A 21,042-nucleotide genomic window follows, 5' to 3' on the forward strand; every position below is an offset into this window, starting at 1 on the left:
AATGGTGAAATATTTGCAAGTCAGATGGTGAGTCGCTTGGAGGAGATGGTGTTCCCAGATATCTGCTGCTCCTGTCCTTCTATATGGCAGTGATTGTAGGTCGCTCCTTCAGGAACTCTTGTTCTTGCACTGCATCTTGTAGATGGTACACACTGCTGACACCTTTTGTTGGTGGTAGAGAGACTGAATGTTTGTGGAAGGGGTCGCAATCAAGCGGGCTGCTTTGTCCTGGATGGTGTCGAGCTTCTTGGGTGTTATTGGAGCTGCACCCATCCAGGCAAGTCAAGAGTATTCCATTACCCTCCCGACATGTATCTAGAAGATGGACAGGCCCCGGAGGTGAGTTACTCACCGCAGGATTTCTAGCCTTTGACCTGCTCTGTTAGCCATAGTTTAAATATGGCTTGTTCAGTTTCTGGTCAGTGTTAATCCCAGGCTCTTGATAGTGGAGGATTCAGCAATGGTAATGCCATTAAGTGTAATGGGGTGATGGTTAGATCCGCACTTGTTGGGGAAGGTAATTGCCTGGCACTTGTGTGGTGTGCATGTTACTCAGTCAGTCCAAGTCTGGATATTGTCCAGGTCTTGCTGCATTTTGACATGGACTGCTTCACTAATCAAGGAAATTGTAAATGGTGCTGAACATTGCACAATCTTCAGCCAACATCCCCACAGAACACGACCCTGAAGAATTCCTGCAATTATGTCCTGCAGCTGAGATGGCAGATCTCCAAAAACAACCATCTGCCTTTGTGCTAGGTCTGACTCCAACCAGTGGAGGTTTCTCTCCCCTAATATCCAGACTCCAGTTTTGCTGGGGCTCCTTGATGCCATACTCAGTCAAATGCTGCCTTGATGTCAAGGGCAGTCACTCTTCCCTCAACTCTTTTGTCTTTCATGTTTGAACCAAGGTTGTAATGAGGTCAGGAACTGAGCAACCCTGGCGGAATCCAAACTAAGAGTGCGCGAGCAGGTTATTGCCGAGTAAGTGCTACTTGATAGCGTTGCTGATGACCTCTTCTATCACTTTGCTGAATTGTGAAGTGAGTGCCAAGGCCCAAGCCAACACTAAAGTGAAAAAGAGTAGGGCTAATTTGTTTCGGCTCCTCTTCACTTCAGTGTTCCGCCAGTCTTGTATGTGGGTTTAGACCACTTTAATGCAGGAACTACAGCCTCAGAATTTAATGAAACCACTCTACTGTGACTCTGTACTTATAGGGGTGAATTTTACTGTTCGGACCGCCATGAGAATTGGAGCAGGCAAGGGGTGGACAGTGGAAAGGTCCACTGACCTCGGGCGAGATTTTACGGTTTTGGGACAAGCACAGCCTTAAAATCTCACCTTCAGTGCAAGTGTACCAAGAGACTGTTTCACATATCAGAAGGTGAAATAACTAAAGAATCCTGAAGGAGTGGAAATAAATAAGTTTATCATTTTCTCCTAACAATTGGAAAGAAGTTAACAAACATTCATATTCATTATTTTAATTAAAGCGTTATGTAAATGAAACCTCTGTAATGCAACAGAAAGGTCTGTAACTTCCTCATTGCAACAAAATCATTTTGTCTCAACATTCGACAATGGTGTTCAATCAGAGAATTGAATTAATGATGAGCATTAAGCAGCGGTAATTCTGTGGTAATAAAACAGCACGGATTCAATCATTTAAACTAACATTTCTGATGTTCAGTGGTATGAAATACCACGCCTCTGTCAGTGGGCAGGAAAGCTATTATTAGCAATGCAATCAGGAAGGTAGAATTGAAGAGCAGCATCCTGTGATTGAACACAATAACTCAATCAATGAACTTCATGTGAACAAGCCAATCTGCACAAGGGGCATGATCTGATTGGAGAATCAACTCGCGCGTTGTGTTGGATAGGACGGGCGGAATGATGGAAAGGTCAGCAACTACAGTCAGCAACAGCATCATCAACAACATTTTGTTCCAGAGAAACTGGGGTATATATTTACATGCACTTCAATGGTGGTCATGTTAGAAAGTGTTTTCTAATTGTGACCAAGAGGAGTCGATCAAACAATATTATTATGGTTGTAATTAATAGTTCAAGATAGGCCATGTTTTTGTGGTGACAAAACATGTCTCTTTGAGCTCATCTACTAGTTGGAGAGGCTGCACATGAATATATTTAGCATGGTTCTGCCTCAATCTTATTGTGCAGGTTGGATGGCAAGGCAGAAAGAAGAGAGTAGGGACGAAGAATAGCGAGTCAAATGGCAGAACGTGGCAAGCTGGATTACACAAGGATCAGTGCTGAGACCACTGTTGTGGAGATGCCAGTGTTGGACTGGGGTGGGCACAGTAAGAAGTTTCACAACACCAGGTTAAAGTCCAACAGGTTTATTTGGAATCACGAGCTTTCAAAGTGCTGCTCCTTCGTCAGGTGAGTCTCCGAAAGCTCATGATTCCAAAATAAACCCATTGGACTTTAACCTATTGAAAACAAATTATATCAATGATTAAGAATTGGCAGTCAAAAACTCAAGAATGCGGATGAAACCAAATTGTTGGGGGATTGTCAATACTGAAGAGGAGTGCAATGTTTTTGCAGACATTAAACTTGCAGAATGGGCAAACAACTTAATTTCAACAGAGCTAAGTGTAAGTGTTAAATTTTGATTTTAAAAAAGTCCTATTATCTGAAAAATAGTAATCTAAATATGGCAGAAAAGTAAAGGAATTTATTTTCCTTTACTCTGTCAGGGGATGTGAGCTTCACTGTTGCCCCTCCCTAACGCCTCCTGGTGAGGTACTTTCTTGAGCCGTTCCAATCCATGTGGTGTGGGTAACCCAACAGTGTTGTTAAGAAAGGAATTCCAAGATTTTGGCGCCTGTGACAGAGAAGGAATGACCGATATATTTCCAAGTTAGGATGGTGAGTGGCTTGAAGGGAACTTACAGGTGGTGGTATTCCCATAGATCTAGCTGGTCTATGCCTCCCTCATTATTTTATCGACCCCTATAAGATCACCCCTCAGCTTTCTACGCTCCAGAGAAAAAAGTCCCAGTCGACCCAGCCTCTCCTGAAACTCAAACCATCAAGTCCTGGTAGCATCCTAGTAAATCTTTTCTGCGCTCTTTCTAGTTTAATAATATCCTTTCTATAATAGGATGACCAGAACTGTACACAGTATTCCAAGTGTGGCCTTACCAATGTTTTGTACAACTTAAACAAGACGTCCCAACTGCTGTATTCAATGTTCTGACCTGTTTCCATGCTGTAAACCTCTATGACTCTTTGACTCTGTCTAATGCCCTTATGCTTTGAGATGGTAGTGGTCCTGGTTTTGGGTGGTGCTGTCGATGGAGCCTCAGTGAGTTCTCACACTGCATCTTGTAGATGCTGCCACTGTGCATCACTGGTGAAGTGAAAATTTGTGGATGAGTTGTCAATTAAGTGTCCTGAATGGTGTCAAGCTTCTTTAGTATTGCTGGAGCAACACTCATCCAGGCAAGGAGAAAGTTGTCTCCTCACACTCCTGACTTGTGCCCTGTAGATTGTTGCCAGGCTTTGGGGAGTCAGGAGGCGAATGACTTGCCAGAGGATTCCTAGTCTCTGACTTGCTTTTGTAGCTACTGCTGGTCAATGGTAATCCAAGGATGTTGATAGTGGGGGATTCAGCGATGATAACGCATTTGAATACCAGGTGGTGATAGTTAGATTCTCTCCTGTTGGTGATGATCATCACCTGGCACTTATGTGGCATGATGTTACTTGCCACTTATAGCCCAAGACTGAATACAGTTCAGGTCTAACTACATTTGGACATGGACCACTTCAGGATCTGAGGACTCATGAATGGTGCTGAACATTGTGCAGTCATCAGCCAACATCCCAACTTCTGACCTTATGATGGAAGGAAGATCATTGATGAAGCAGCTGAAGATGATTGGGCCAAGAACTCTACCCTGAAGAACGTCTGCAATGATGTTTTGGAGCTGAGATGACTGATCCCCAGCAACAACCATATTTCTTTGTGCCAGATATGACTCCAGCCAGTGGAAGACTTTGCCCCTGATTCCCAGACTCTAGTTTTGCTCGAGCTCCTTAATATCACACTTGGTCACAGTGAAGGAACGGCTATATATTTCCAACTTAGGATGGTAAGTGGGTTGAAGGGCAACTTCCAGGTCTAGGTGTCCCCATGTATCTAATGCCTTGATCCTTTGAGATGGTAGTGGTCCTGTCTTGATGACAAGATCTCACTTCTGGAGTTCAGCTCTTTTGCCCATGTTGGAAACAAGGCTGTAATAAGTCAGGAGCTGAGAGGCCCTGATGGAACCCAACCTGATCGTCAGTGAGCATGTTATTGCTAAGTGAATGCTGCTTGGTAGCACTCTTACTAACCCCTTCCATCACTTGACTGATGATCGAGATCATATTTGTCTTGCTTTTTTTTGTGTAGGATTTGCCTCGGAAGCTTTCTATATAACTGGGTAAGTGCCAGTGCTGTAACTATACTAGAACACTAGGGACACTACAAGTTCCGAAGCACGTCTTCAGTTCAATTACTGAATATCAGGGCCCTCAGCTTTGGACTCAGCCAGCGCCTTCAGCCGTTTCTTGATATCATGTGAAATGAATCGAATTGGTTGATGAATGTGATCTATGATGCTGGGGACCTCAGGAGGAGGCCAAGATGAATCATCCACTCAGCACTTCTGGCTGAAGATTGCAACAAATGCTTCAACCTTATCTTTCGCACTGATGTGCTGGGCTCCCTCATTATTGAGGACGTGGATATTTGTGGAGTCTCATCCTCCAGTGGGTTCTTTAATTGTATACCATCATTCATGGCTGGATGTGGCAGGGCTGCAGAGCTTAGATTTGATCCGTTGGTTGTGGAATTGCTTCGCTCTATTACTTGCTGCTTATGCTGTTTGGCATGTGTTATAGCTTCACCACCTTGACATCTCAATTTTAGGGATGCCTGGTGTTGCTCCTGGCATGCTCTCCTGCACTCTTCATTGAACCCTTCATTGAACCAGGGTTGATCACCTGGCTTGGTGGTCATTGTAGAGTGGGGAATAAGATAGGTCATGAGATTCTAGATTGTGGATGAGTACAATTCTGCTGCTGTTGATGGCCCAAAGCGCCTTATGGTCCAGGGCTCCCAAACAAATGCTGACAAAGTGGCTTTAGAAATACGAGCAAAACAAAAATCAAAGAAACATTTGTCAATTCCTCACCATTCCTCCCTGATGTTAACAAATAACTCTGAACTCTCCATATTCCTGGTTCCTGTACGCTGTTGATCTCATGAGAATGGTGAAAACACAAGAGGCTGGGGTTTTCCTTCAGTGGTCAAGTCAAGGTCGCTTAAGGGCTTCCTCCCAATACTGGATTTTATCCACAGTGAGGGAGCCCAGTCTGCCAGGTGAAATCTAGGTGGTTTGGCAAAGGGAGGGTACCTTCACCTTGGGCTCCCTGCGCCCATCAAAGACCACCTCCCATCTCTCGCCTGTTTCCCTGTCCACCCCGCCCTATCCAGCCCCCAGTCCCTTGATGGAACCTGCTACCCTGGCCCCAGCGAGACCCCAGATCTACCTACGCCCAGTGCCCTGCCTCTTCTTCTGCAGGGGAATTGCATGCAGTCCCAGCACTAGCCACCACTCTGAGTGGTGCCACTGAGACAAGAGAGCTGCTGGATATATGACTGGCTGACAGCTCTCAGAAGCAGGACTACCTCTTTGAAAGAACTGGAAGGGCGAGCTCAGCCAATGAACACCCAGTGGCAGTTTAATGATAGTGGAGTGAGATGTTCCCTTCCCACTCCTACTTTAAAATCCAGCTTTGTGAAAATGTTTTCTGAATCACAGAATCCCTGCAGTGCAGAAGGAGGCCATTCTGCCCATCGAGCCTGCACTGACAACAATCCCACCCAGGCCCTATCCCCATAACCCCAGGTATTTACCCTGCTAACCCTCCTGATACTAAGGGACAACCTAGCATGGCCAATCAACCTAACCGCACATCTTTGGTGTGTGGGAGGAAACCTACACAGACACAGGGAGAACGTGCAAACTCCACATAGACGGTGACTCGAGGCTGGAATTGAACCTGGGTCCCTGACACTGAGGCAGCAGTGCTAACCACTGTGCCACCGTGCTGCCCACAAAATTTTCATCCATTTTCAGAAAGAAATATACATTTTTCATATTTGGCATCGTTCCTCAGCCAGGATAGTGGCAGCTGAGGGGAAATGCGGACACCTAGCTGAGTGCTAAAGGTTAGACGCCTCTTCAGAAGGATAACATTTGAAATAAACCAGGGCTGCGTTTTGTCTTTTTGTGGACTAATAATTGAGATTGATTTTTATTCTGGAAGAGGTGGTCCCAAATAAGCTACAGTTAATTTACCCACTGTTGGTTCTATCTTATGTGCCCGAAAAGCAGGGTCAAAATGGAACAATGACTCACGCTATACAATTCACAGACCAACCACAGCAATTAAAATTCAATCCAGTTTTCAATAAGGAGCAAAGTACAAAAATCCATATTTTCAATTTCTATGCAATTAGCAACCAGGCAAGATCAGCATCAGGTGATTGTGGAGACAGTGTGAATCTACCATGGCCTCGGACACTGTCAGATAAAATAACACTCAATAAATCTATTCAAGTAGAAATTTTGAACTCAGTAATCGATCCACAGGGAATTTCTTTAGGGGTCAAATAGTTACTTCCCAATCAATGGAAACTGGGCAGAAATTTAAATGGGGCTTCCAATGCCAATCATCCACTTAAGTTAAAGCAGGTGAGTGGGAGATATCTCCAAGCAAGTACCCACTAATAATACTTAACTTCATGAGTATTCAACAAATGTGATAGCGATTCGCTTGTTTGCAGGGCAATACTTTTACCAGTCAGAGTCAAGCTCCCTGGTTTAAATTTCAAGCAATGCTTCGCAGTTAACTGCTGGTCACCATCAACTGGTGCATTCTCCATGACCAAACATTGACCAATCAGAATCCAGTTGCCAACCAAACATCAGCCTCATCTTGTGCAGTATAAAGTTGCTGTTTTAATGAGATAAAAGTTTGAAGTGTTCTATTTTTCAATGTTTAAATGTCCTATGACTTGTGCATTGCTGAAAGAAGGCATTTTGTCGAAGCTTTCTGTCCTGCACTCATCAGGACAGTCCCAAGAATGTGAGGGGAAACAGCAACTTTATACTGCATGAGGTGAGGCTGCTGACTGGCAGAGATGTGGCCATGGAAAATGCACCAGTTGCTGGTGACCGACAGTTAACTGCCAAGCGTTGCTTGAAATTTAAACCAAGCAGCTTGACCCTGACTGGTAAAAGTATTGCCCTGTGGAATGAACCAGCAAATGGCTATCACGTTTTGTTTAGCTGAAACAGGTGCAATGTGTGTACATGTTCTTTCTGTCTGAAAAGAACAGCGCCCTGTGTATTAATGTATGTAACTGATGGTACACATGCCACACTTCAAACCTGACTGACCATTTTAAATGCAGTAGCAACACTAGTTGATGCAGTCGCCACTAACAGGAGGCTGCCACCAAGCCAAAAAGAAGTTCTACCTCTAACACAAATGGGGAAAGAGTTATTTGAATTTCAGTCTCAGTGTGATGCGAGATGTGTAGGCCATACGTCCCAAAGACTGGCCGATAATATCAAACAGCATGTCCCAGCCACTGTTCATAATGGGCAAGGAACAAACCATACCTAACCAATCCCTGCTTGCAAAACTCAAAACACTGTGCCCAAAATTAGATGTGATTCTGTGATTGGACAACATTTGTTAAATAATTCTCAGGCTGCGGAAAATTACACTGATAACTAAATGAAGACACAATATGGGTCCAAAATTTTAAAGGGCGATGAATCCATAGTTAGTGGGTAATTAGCACATGTTTGAAGTAGTGGGCCCTCAGAGGTTAATAGGCTTACCGCAACTTTTGAATTTCTTGTGCATGTTTAGGAAGTGTGAGTTCCTTCCTGAAACTGCTTAGCACACAAGCAAAAGTAAGCACATTAATGTGTTAATCTCAATATCTCACACAGGACCATAAGGCATAGGAGCAGAAGTAGGTCATTCGGCCCATCGGATGTCTTTTCATATTCCCTTTTCGCAGTTCAAACATTTTTTTGTCATCCTTTGCCGTTGTCTGTACCTATTCCAGTATCCTGGATTTAGATTATTCCTTGCACTTTTATATTGTTTCATTTCGATATCACTCACTTCTCTTATTAATGAAGGCTGTTTCATTTTGTACATCAAACTTTTTACCTTTAGGGGTGTTTATTAATTCTGTATTAACCTAATTCTTTCTTTTTAAACACCTCACTGTTTATTTGTCGTGTTATTTAATATTGTGTTTGATCAGGGCGGCACAGGGGCAAGCATTGCTGTCTCACAGCGCCATGGACCGGAGTTCAATTCTGGCCTCGGGTCACTGTCAGTGTGGAGTTTGCACCTTCTCCCCGTGTCTGCGTGTGTTTCCTCCGGGTGCTCTAGTTTCCTCCCACAGTCCAAAAATGCGCAGGTTAGGTGGATTGCCCATGCTTAATTGCGCCCTAATGTCCAAAGATGTGTAGGTTAGGGGGATTAATGGGGTAAATACTTGAGGCTGCGTGGATAGGGCCTGGGTGAGATGTTCTATTGGAGGGTCGGTGTAGGCTCGATGGACCAAATGGCCTCCTTCTGCATTGTTTGGATTCTATGAACGCGAGGTATATATTCCCTTGCCACTAGACTGTTAATTAAGTCTGGTTCATTACTCATTACTTAATCTAGTAAGACCTGCCCTTTTGTTGGATTTAGGATATATCGCTTCAGAGAACTATCTTGCTGATGTATTTAGGATGGCATCAATCTTCGCAGATGAAGAAATGGAAGCATGAATAATACTCGTTTTTGAAGAACCTAATTTTCAAATTGGGAACTAAGATTTTGCTTAACATTTCTTCGGAATGTAAATCTTTATCAGTTCCCTGATCCATTAAAGGGCAGGAAGTTTAAATATTAGAAGAATGTGGCATTATATTCCACCGTTTTATCCATTTCACAAGTCAGATTAATCTGTGGAACATTTATTTATGTCTTACACCACCTTTAAACATGAGACTGTCAAGTTTCATTGAAGACACTCCTCAGCCATTATTCAAATAGATTATCCGTGTAGAACAATTAACCGCTCATTTAATTTTTAACGCAGTTCATTTTCTTCCTTTATTAAAAAAAAAGCTAGTGTCTCTTGCAACTCTTTGAAATACCATCAGTCACCATTATACTCAGCAATATGACCCCTCACAGTGGCTCTTTCCAAAACATGCAAAAATTAATCCAGTAGTTGCCAGCTAAGAGTAAGGATTTATAAGCAGGGGTTGCTTTCTTTGGAACAAAGGAGAATCATAGAATCTCAACAGTGCTGAAGGAGGCCTTTCGGCCCATTCAGTCTGCACCAACAACAATCCCACCCAGGCCCTCGCTCCGTAATGCCACATATTTACCCTGCGAATCCCCCTGACACTAAGGGGCCAATTTGGCATGGCCAATCCACCTCGCCCGCACATCTTTGGACTGTGGGAGGAAACCTGAGCACCCGGAGGAAACCCACACAGACACGGGGAGAATGTGCAAACTCCACACAGGCAGTGACCCGAGGCTGGAATTAAACCTGGGTCCATGGCACTGTGAGGCAGCAGCGCTAACCACTGTGCCACTGGCCAAGGGGAAATTTAATTGAGGTGTATAAAATGAGCAACCAAGATCAAGTTGACAATGTGATGGGCTCTGTAGTTTATGTAGTCTTGGGGATGATGACCTGCAGTGATTGGAGACCTTGTTGCAGCTCCACTCCCCTTTATCTATGGAGCTGGGGATAAGGCTTCAGGCTGCACCAAAGTTTGAGCCATGGTTGCTTCATCTTTGATGTTCTCAGGCAAGGCGTCAACTGTTTGGCAGGAGGGGCTGGCTTGGAAAGCACTTGCTGAACAATCCTGAGTGTGCTAATAGAGCTCCACTAACAACCAAAGTAAGGTCATCAGTGCAGCTCATAATGAGGATCATTTACATTGAAGCAACATACAATCGTATGTGGGGAACAATTCTCTGCAAACAAAAGGAATATGTTCAAGCCTTGCATCACTTTTGAATTACCTTGGACTTTAGAATACCCAAAATTCCCTACTGCTTTCTCCATGAGACGGGCCAGAGTTGATTTGCCAAACCATCATCACACTTTTCTCCTGACATATAAATTTTTGTGATGATTTGTAATTTGACATTCTTGTGCTTGTCCTGATGAGTGCAAGATGAAAAATTTTGGCAATATCTCTCTTTCCAGCAATATTTTTATCCTCCTAATCAAGAGAAGGTGAAACCATTTCTGTCATAATTTTTATCCCTGTAATCTCTTAGACCAATAAAGTCAAATCAATCATGTCAGTTGGCAATTTAAGAGCACAAATTTAAAATAAGTATAAAATAGCTCAAGAGTCTATCCAATTTCTTTCCAAATCCATTGATCATCTCCACTTCCACCATCTTCATTGGTGGCAAGTCCCAAGTCATTACCACTTGTTGCATAAGTAACTTCTTCCGCTTTTCCCACTTCTATCTCTCGCCCAAAACTTTAAATCTGTGTCTTCGAGTTACTTGGCCAGCTAATAGGAACAGCTTTTCTGGTTATAAAGAACAAAGAACAATACAGCACAGGAACAGGCCCTTTGGCCCTCCAAGCCCGTACCGCTCCCTGGTCCAAACTAGACCATTCTTTTGTATCCCTCCATTCCCACTCCGTTCATATGGCTATCTAGATAAGTCTTAAACGTTCCCAGTGTGTCCGCCTCCACCACCTTGCCTGGCAGCGCATTCCAGGCCCCCACCACCCTCTGTGTAAAATATGTCCTTCTGATATCTGTGTTAAACCTCCCCCCCTTCACCTTGAACCTATGACCCCTCGTGAACGTCACCACCGACCTGGGGAAAAGCTTCCCACCGTTCACCCTATCTATGCCTTTCATAATTTTATACACCTCTATTAAGTCTCCCCTCATCCTCCGTCTTTCCAGGGAGAACAACCCCAGTTTACTCAATCTCTCCTCATAACTAAGCCCCTCCATACCAGGCAACATCCTGGTAAACCTCCTCTGTACTCTCTCCAAAGCCTCCACGTCCTTCTGGTAGTGTGGCGACCAGAAGTGGGCGCAGTATTCCAAATGCGGCCGAACCAACGTTCTATACATCTGCAACATCAGACCCCAACTTTTATACTCTATGCCCCGTCCTATAAAGGCAAGCATGCCATATGCCTTCTTCACCACCTTCTCCACCTGTGACGTCACCTTCAAGGATCTGTGGACTTGCACACCCAGGTCCCTCTGCGTATCTACACCCTTTATGGTTCTGCCATTTATATAGCTCCTCCCTACATTATTTCTACCAAAATGCATCACTTCGCATTTTTCAGGATTGAACTCCATCTGCCATTTCTTTGTCCAAATTTCCAGCCTATCTATATCCTTCTGTAGCCTCTGACAATGCTCCTCACTATCTGCAAGTCCTGCCAATTTTGTGTCGTCCGCAAACTTACTGATCACCCCAGTTACACCTTCTTCCAGATCGTTTATATAAATCACACGGGAGTGGGCGATAGGGTGAGGGGAAAGGGCCTGGATAAGGTATGCTGTCAGAGAGAGAAGGTGCAGAATCAATGGGCTGAATGGCCTCATTCTGCACTATCCTATGATATAACAGAAAGTACCCAATTCTCCCCTTTTGCCAATTTGTTCCATTTGTACTAGGAAAAGCACTATTGCCAATTTTGAGGAATATATTACACAATGTGTATTTGTTATCTCATTAACACCATTCAGAATCTAAAAATAAGCAGAACAAGAGAAACAATTTTGAGCAGATTGCAAAACAAACCCTTATGCTATTATTAACAACTGATTACTGCATCAATCCTAATCACTTCCCCAAATAATGTGAGCAACTCACATACAGCTCAATATGTAAATATGCAACTATGTCGACGAGGACTCCCGTGTGATTGGAACTGGATATTGATTTATTTTGTGCATACCCCAATCAGGATCTCTGCAACCTTGTTGATGCAAGGTACATTGAGCTGTTTTATTTAGCAACAAGTGAACATTTAGAGTGACTATTGTATTGGACTGATTTAATCAGTTTAAGTATAATTTATTAAGCAATAGTAGAAAGTCGTGTACATGTTAGAGCTCCCCATACTCATGGATTTCCTTCTTGGACTTGAACAAAACAACCACAAATTATACACCTGCATTCCAACCTTCTGAATCTGCCAATTTCATTTTATTCATTTGTGGGATATGGGTGTCGCTGGCTGCCCAGCATTTATTGCCCATCCCTCATTGCCCTTGGAGGGCAGTTAAGAGTCAACCACATTGTTGTGGCTCTGGAGTCACACGTCGGCCAGACCAGGTAAGGACGGCAGATTTCCTTCCCGAAAGGACATTAGTGAACGAGATGGGTTTTTCCAACAATTGACAACGGTTTCATAGTCGTCAGTAGATTCTTAATTCCAGATGTTTTTATTGAAGTCAAATTCCACCATCTGCCATGGTAGGATTCGAACCCGGGTCCCCAGAACATTAGCTGAGTTTCTGGACTAACAGACCAATGATGATACCACTAGGCCACTGCCTCCCCTGTTTTATAAAAGCAAAATACAAAGTAATTTTTCCAGAGACTATTTTTTGTTTAATTATTTTATGGGATGTGGGCATTGCTAGCTGGGCCAGTATTTATTGCCCATCCCCGAGGGCTTTTAAGAGTCATGTGATGTTTCAAAAAATTGCTCAAGTTTCTGTCAGTTTTTCCTTGTATTCACAATCCTTGTGGATGGCCCAGGCTCAGGAACCTACCAAAATAATGGGTTTGTAGTGTTAAGAGTATTAAGTGATTACTGGTTTGTGTCTATCTTATGGGGAGGCAGTGTCATAATGATATTGTCACTGGACAACTAATCCAGAAGACTCAGGTTAATGCTCAGGTTCAAAACCCACCATGGCAGATGGTGAAATTTGAATTCAATAAACATCTGGAATTAAAAGTCTAATGATGACCGTGAAACCATTGTCATTAAAAACCCATCTGGTTCACTAATGTGCTTTAAGGAAGGAGATTTGTCATCCTTACCCGGTCTGGCCTTCATGTGACTCCAGATCCACAGCAATGTGTTTGACTCTTAAGTGCCCTCAGGAATGGACAATAATTATTGGTCCAGCTCGCGATGCTCACATTCCATAAAATAATTTTAAAAAGAGTCCCTGGAAAAATTTCTTCTCAAAAAAGAGAGAAATGCATTTTGCTTTGATAGAACAGGCTCCTGGTCCACCAATAGATCAATTTTAAAATTCTTATCCTTGTGTTTAAATTTCTTCATGGCCTTATTGTTCCTTATTCCTGTAACCTTCAACAACTGTCTGAGAAAAATGCACTCCACTATTTCTGGCTTCTTCCAAACCCCCTATTTTCTTCATGCTATCATTGCTGGGCATTTCTTCAGCCAAGTGGACCCAAAGCTCTGGAATTCCTTTCCTTAAAAACCTTCACCTTCCTGACCAAGCTTTGGGTCATCTGTCCTAATGCCACCTTGTTTGGCACTGTGTCAGATTTTTGACAGAGTACATTCTTGTGAAGGAGGCTTTAGTACATTCGGAATGTTACATAAATATTAATGGATATATGTGCTTTTGATAAGTCGTACCATCCGCAATATCAGCTTGTGAACGGAAAATCCCACATTTAGGCCTTGTTCAATGTTAAGACCGGAATCTTACCACTGTTCACGCCGGCAGAATTTTCCCATCCCGCCGCAGTGAACGGAGATTTGGCTGGCCGCCAAATTCTCCGACCTCGCTGCAGCGGGAGCGCAGTGTGAATGGGCTACAAGATCACACCCACATTGTTTTGATTAAAGCTTTCCCATGAATCATATTGCAGATTACATCATTTCCTAATTCCGTCTGGATCGAAACCAGTCATTATGCACTAACATATATCAGACTGCTGACAGATGGGACAAAAAGCTACAATCCAAACACTTCATAAGTGTGTAAGATGTAAGTGCAAAGGACTGAATTGTCAACCATGTCTATTTAAACTTCCCAGACATTGTTAGTTGGTTACAAGGCAAGGCCTTGCTCACTAGCTGTGGGTATGGGTGATGTCAAAACATGCAGAGTTAAGACAAACTGTTTCCATGGCAATAACCTTAACCATGAGAATAAAATGTAACTCGGAACACAACAGTGGCTGTTTCATTTAGCAGCAATTAAGTCAACGTTTGCCATGAAATATGGAGCACACTATGTTAAATCACCACCGCTTTACGTATAAAGTGATTAGTGTTTCTCTAAAAGGATTTAGCAATGAACCCTTGAACTAATAAAACAGTTTGGTACATAATTTCTAATCATGTGATAGCAGCCTCATCAACTGTCAGGTTCCACATTCAGGAGCTAATATAAGTGCCTCATTCATGTCCTTGAGCATGAGTTCCATCATTTTTAACTGAATTAATTTAAGGGATAATTGCCCAAACACTTTATTAATATAAAAATATTTTATTATCACCATCCTGCAAAGCTGCGGTGTCCCTTTTGTCTGGTTTCTATCTATAATTTTGTAACAGGAAGTGTTTATGGAATGTACAGGATGAAAGCAAGTTGGTCTGCTAGTTACAAGTGATACCCCATATGGAGCACTAAGAGTTCCAGATCTAGAGTACCCTATTAATCAAACACCTTTATCTTCCAGGATGCTGGATGGGACACCCAATCTTATTGAGAGATGGAGGGGGAAATAGCCAAATAATAATCTGCCTGACCATATTCAAATGGTTCCTGGTTGCTAACTATGAATCTGTACTTACATTTTTGCATTTATCTATGTTTCTGTATTATTTGGGACCTTTGTACAAGGTGGAGATGCAAACCAAGATCCCAAGTGCAGTTTTTGGTTTCTACCACATGTGGTACCGTGGGATTCAGCGATGGAACAACATTAAGACCTGCATCAAGTGTCTATGTTCAGTGCAGGAAGGGAATGGCCAAGTTATCTTTACTGACAGTTCACAAGGAGGCTAACAGGCCAGTCCTTTTCAAATTTTCCTCATGTTGTGGTTCTTTTTGCTGATTACCGTATATCTGTGTCTTCTCATTCCTGGCCCTTCCACCAGTGGGAACAGATGCTCCCTGTCTACTCTACTTAGACCACTCATGAGTTTGAACACCTTGATCATACCTCCTCTCAACCTTCTCTTCTCCAAGCTGAACATCCCCAATTCCTCCAGTCTCAGTACACAACTACAGTCCCTCATCCTGAAACGATTAATCTTTTCTGCACTCTCTCTGCAGCCCATACATTTTTACTGCAGTGCATTGGACACAACACTGCCATTCAGACCAAATTACGGTTTTATTAAAAAGATCTTCATAATTTCCTTGCCTTTATACTAAAATGTCTCTATTTATAAAGCCCAGAATTGTGGATGCCTTTTCCCATTCTTCTCCATTGAGGATGGACATGGAGATGTGTAGGAGCCTCCTTCGACCATGACTTATGTATTTGTCCACCACCATTCATGACTGGATGTGTCAGGACCGCAGAGTTTTGTTACATTGGTCGTTGGATTGCTTAGCTCTATCGATAGCGCGCTGCTTCTACTGTTCAACATTCAGGCGTATTTATTCTTTCATGAGATGTGGGTGTCACTGGAAAGACCAGCACTTGATGATAGACATTTAAGTCCCGCATCTAGAGTACATTCTGTGCCTCAGTATATTTCTTCTAGGTGGTGTCTGAATGAAGGAGCATGGTTTAATCAGCTGAGGGAGTGCAGTAGATAACAATCAGTAAAAAGTTTCCTTCCCATTTGATCTGATGCCATCAGACTTCATGGTAACTAGAGTCAATGATGAGGATTCCCAGAGTCACTCCCTCCTGGTTGAATATCACTGCTGGTGAGTCTGACCGGTCGGTGGTACAGGACATATCAGAGATGGTAATAGAGGAGTCTGGCTAGCCAATTGAGAGGTAAGATTTGGTCAGGCTTGACTCATCTGTGATACCTCTCTCTCCCAGTTTTGGCACAAGTCCATAGGTGTTAGTAAGGAGGAGTTTTCAGGGTTGACTGAGTCAGATGTGTCGGTGTCATGTTGAATGCAATGCCTTGAAATATCCTTGGTGGCTTGTCTGATATTATTTTTATTATATATTGTCACAGTGGGTTGATAATCTGGCTTGCAGCCCATCTCAGAGCGCTGGTTATGGTCGACCACATGATGTGAATCTGGACTTAGACAGCATAGAATTTCAAATGGCTACAGCACAGGAGGAGGCCATTCATCAATCGCGACCATGCTGGATCTCTGAGGCAACTCAGCGAGTCCCACTCCTCTTCCTTTTCCTGATACTCTTGCAATTTTTAAAAAATCTTCAGATCCAATCCCCTTTTGAAAGCCACAATTTAATCTATCTGTAACATACTTTCAGACAGCGCACCGCTGTGCAAAAGAAAAAACATTTTCTCCGATAAAATCCAGATCGGGTAAGGATGTCAAAGTTCATTCTCTAAAGGGAGAATGACTACTATTTATTCCATTGTTCCCAGGAACTGATAAGTCAGTGGTCATTAAAGAGGAAAAGTCATTTTAAGAAAAAAGGATAGAAGAAATGTAGGTATTTTCTGGAAAATCCTTTGGCTGTAATATGATTATCATTTACAAAAAGTCATTTGGATTTATTGACTCCAGAGCTCGAGAATTTACAAACTGCTTAGTCGCAGACTTCAACGTTTCCAAATCTGTGAAAATTGAACACCACAACAAGTAGCTCCATCAAGGGGCTGACAGAAATCATTGCAGTCACAGCATTGTAACTGCAGATTCCCGGGTGGCACAGCGGTTAGCACTGCTGCCTCGCAGTGCCAGGAACCCAAGTTCAATTCGGCCTTGAGTCACTGCCTGTGCGGAGTTTGCATTTCTCCACGTGTCTGTGTTTCCTCTGGGTGCTCCAGTTTCCTCCCACAGTCTGAAAGCTGTTCAGGTTAGGTGGATTGACCATGGTAAATTTCCCCTTAGTGTCCAATGATGTGTAGTCTAGCAGGGATTAATGGGGTAAGTACGTTGGGGTTATGGGGATACAGCCTGGGTAAGGTGTTCTGTTAGAGAGTTGGTGCAGACTCGATGGGCCAAATGGCCTCCTTCTCCACTGCAGGAATTCTATATGTTTGAAATGTTTGACCCCTCACTTTAAGATGAAGGCTTCCCAGTTCTTCAAACACAATCTTCCCCTACGAGCAGCATGCAAAACCAAAATACTGCAGACACTGGAAATCCAACAGAAAGGAAATGCTATTAACACTCAAAAGCGCAGCCAGCATTTGTGGAGAGAGAAACAGAACGAACCACTCAGGGCGATGGATGTCCTTTCATTGGAACAAATTAGATGCTTGATGGGTTGAAGCAAGCACAGAGGCAGGGACAGGAGGGAGGGGGAGGAATGGAAAAGCAAAAGGGAATGTCTGTGATAAGGTGGAAGGCAGAAGTGATTTCATGGCAAATAGGGTGATGATGCAAGGGAAAAAGGGAGTGGGACAGGGAATTTAAAAAAAAAATCAATATCAGCAATGCTATCCAAAAAAGAAAGGAGCTGTAATAATGAACCAAAATTGTTGAATTCAGTGTTGAGTCCCAAAGGCTGAAAGGTAACTCAGCAAAGGATGAATTGAAGTTCCTCAGACTTAGATTGAGCATCACTGGAGCAGAGCGGGAGACAGCAATGCAGAGAAGCTATCGAGAAAGTGGGGTGGGAAATGTATACTAAACACCGGAATTCTACCGCCCACCATGGGAATCAACACGAGCGAGGGGCGGACAATGGGAAGGTCCGTTTACCTCGGGGAGGATTTTATGGTTTCAGGGTGAGTGAGGCTGTAAATTCCCACCAATTATGTTTGGTACAGGCTAAATGGTCCAGTAGGGCTTTGTTTCTGTCCATCATTTCTATGTTCATCCCCATAGAAACATCCCCATTTAGTAAATGTTGACTTTTGAGGAATATTCTTCAGAATGCGTTAAACAGAGGTATGAAATCTTTTTCAGCCATGCGTTACCCAAGTTATTGGAGCAATTTGTATTCTTTAACTTTATTATTAATTCATAACATTTAAAAAGTGAAAAAAAATTATGGTCCAGTTTTGAAGGGAAAGATTCCACTGAAATAAAGATTTAATTTTTGACTTTTAATGACAGAGGTCGATTATTTTTTTCTTACTCCTGATTATATTTTACGTTGCAATGGCAGACCAATGTCAAACCTGGGGTAGAATTTTCCCATCTGGGACTAAGTGCTGCGGTGGGGACAGGAACGTGGAGTGTTTGCTGCTGCAGGGGCCAATGGGAAAAGGCGTCAAAATTCAGCCCCAAACTCAGCAATTATGCAACTGGGCATTTTGTGCCGTGTTCCATGGTGGAGCAGTCCTGTTGGCGCGTAGTCCGCCATCCTATCCGGGCACCATATTGAAAAGGTGCTCAACGTCTCTGACCCACTATTGAAGGAAGAAGGTGGATCTCCTGAGAAATAAGATGGATCTCCAGGAATATTCTGAGGCTGGAAGATGGACCCCATTCAGGACACTGAATCTGCAATGTCCACTTGTAGATGCCACCCCTCCCTCCCTCCACCCCCACCGCTGTAGTGTTCTGGGGTTGTCTGCTGCCTCCATCCTAAACTTCGGAGGCAGCCCCAGGCATCGTTCAGGTGAGTCGCAACATCTGCACGCCACATTGTCCCAGACTTGCGGGATGCAAATGCCGGCCTCGAGCGGAGTTCCTGATTCACCACAGGGGGCGCCAGAAGAAGATCCCGTGGGGAATTCATGCCAACATAAAACCAACTTTCGGGTCTCCTGCTGAATTTTGCCCCTCTGCCCGCCAGTGGGGACCTGGGAGAATTTCACCCGAGGTCTTGTGATTGGTTGTTGAGTAATATTTAATACTGCAGTCACAAATAGCCTCCAGAACAAAAACTGACCAAATTTTCCAACAAAGCAAAATTAAATGTTGAATGCATAAAACATCATACAGATGCAATAACCAATGTTTGTCAAAAGTGCTTTTGACAATGAACAGCTGCTGCATTTTAATTAAATGCCTCGGCCTGCGGCTTCACTCTTTAATCAGCACACCTATGGAGATGATGTCAGTGCTTGAAGGGGAGCTTCAATAAAGGGGCAAGTTTAATGAATATATTTCTTGGTCATAATTATTTCAACACGAATACACCCTTTTAAAGAGGGAATCTTGCAAATGGGAGCTCCTTCAAACAAAAAAGTTTGAGGTAATGATTAACTCCACTGTTCTTCTGTGGCTTGCCACTGACTTTTATGTGCAATTGGTTACGCGTCTTTTTTATTCCACAAGAAAGGAGCAATGATATTATTGCCATCACAGAGACTTGACTGAGGGAGGGATTGGACTGGCAGCTCAACGTTCCTTCAGGTGAGACAGGGTCGAGGAGGGGGTGTAAAAGAGGACCTGGTGTCGCAACATTGATCAAGCAGTCAATGCAGTGACTTAGCTGGCTCTTGAATTGAGGGTGGAACTTCAAAACAAAAAGGGGGAATCACGTTGCTGGGAGTGTACTACAGACCCCCAGACAGCCAGGGAGAGATAGAAGAGCAGATATGTAGGCAACTCTCGGAGAAGTGTAAAAACAATGGGGGAATAATAGTCAGGGATTTCAACTTCCCCAATATTAATTGGGATAGGCAACGTGTGAAAGGCTTAAAGGGGGCGGAATTCTTACAATGCATCCATTTAGAGCCAGCATTGGAAAGTTGTACAAGAGAGGGGGCGATACTTGAATTAATTTTAGGGAATGAAACCAGGCAGGTGGCAGCAGTGTCAATCGGGGACGCATTTCGGTGATAGAAACCTTAACTCGGTAAGATTTATGGCAAGTTATGGAAAAGGACAAAGACGGACTGGAAATAAAAGTTCTGAATTGGGGGAAGGCCGGTTTTAATTGGATAAGACAGGATCTAGCCAGAGGGAGCAGGTACGAGTAGCAAAATCCATATCAGAGCAATGGGACTCATTCAGAAAGGAAACAGAGGGAGTGCAAAACCAACATGTTCCTGCAAAGGTAAAGTGAGGGAGCAAAGAACCCGAAATGTCAAGGAATATACAGGATTGAATGAGGGGATAAAAAGGGGGCTTATGGGCTCAAAACAGTAGGTGTCCAGAGGAGAAGGAATATAGAAAGTGTTCGGGGCAGGGTGGGGAGTGGTACTTAAAAGAGAAATTAGGAGAGAGAAAAGGGGGCATGAAAAAAACACTAGCAGTCAAAATAAAGGAAAGTCCCAAGGTGTTTTAAAACATATTAAGGACAAAAGGGCAACTCGGGATAGGGTAAGGCCCATTAGGGACCAAAGTGACAATCTGAGTGTAGAGCTGCAAGATGGAGATGTGGTATTAAATAAGTATTTTGCATCTATGTTCACGATGCAGAAGTACAGAGTAGGTATAGAAAACATGCGGGGTAAGAGCCCATGGGATCCAGAGCAATTTGGAAAATTGGATCCAAATTGGCTTACTGGCAAGAGGCAGATGTAAGTTTTAGGGCAAATCCTCCATGATTAAAGAACCCAGGGATAAGGAAAATGGCCGGCTGGCTGTCAGGCCACATGAATATGCAAGAGGCTGGGAATAACGAGAAGGTCGAGACAGGGATGATCAAATCAACAGGAAACAAAGGAGAAACCATGGCCAGCAGACTAGGAGTAAATAGCCCAGCGGCAAGACAATGAGAACAGAGATCATTCCATCCACGGACAACATCAAGACTCAGCTCGCTGATGGGATTCCAATCAGGCTGACTCAGAGAACATTTAAAAGACATTAAAATATCAATTAAGGGCGGTCCCGACAGTTCCGGCCCTTTTTGTTCCAGTCAATCAAAACTACCAATGATCAGAAACTGTTTTGTGTGAGAGA

General features: G+C 43.3%; 1 protein-coding gene across 3 annotated transcripts in view; it reads right to left on the bottom strand.

Annotated features, from left to right (window-relative positions):
• The window catches only part of LOC144479846 (opioid-binding protein/cell adhesion molecule-like), a 1,112,572-nt gene that overhangs the window by 609,644 nt on the left and 481,886 nt on the right, over positions 1-21,042 (bottom strand). The window lies entirely within an intron of this gene.

This window comes from Mustelus asterias, chromosome 27 (assembly GCF_964213995.1).
Source record: "Mustelus asterias chromosome 27, sMusAst1.hap1.1, whole genome shotgun sequence".
Taxonomy (NCBI): domain Eukaryota; kingdom Metazoa; phylum Chordata; class Chondrichthyes; order Carcharhiniformes; family Triakidae; genus Mustelus; species Mustelus asterias.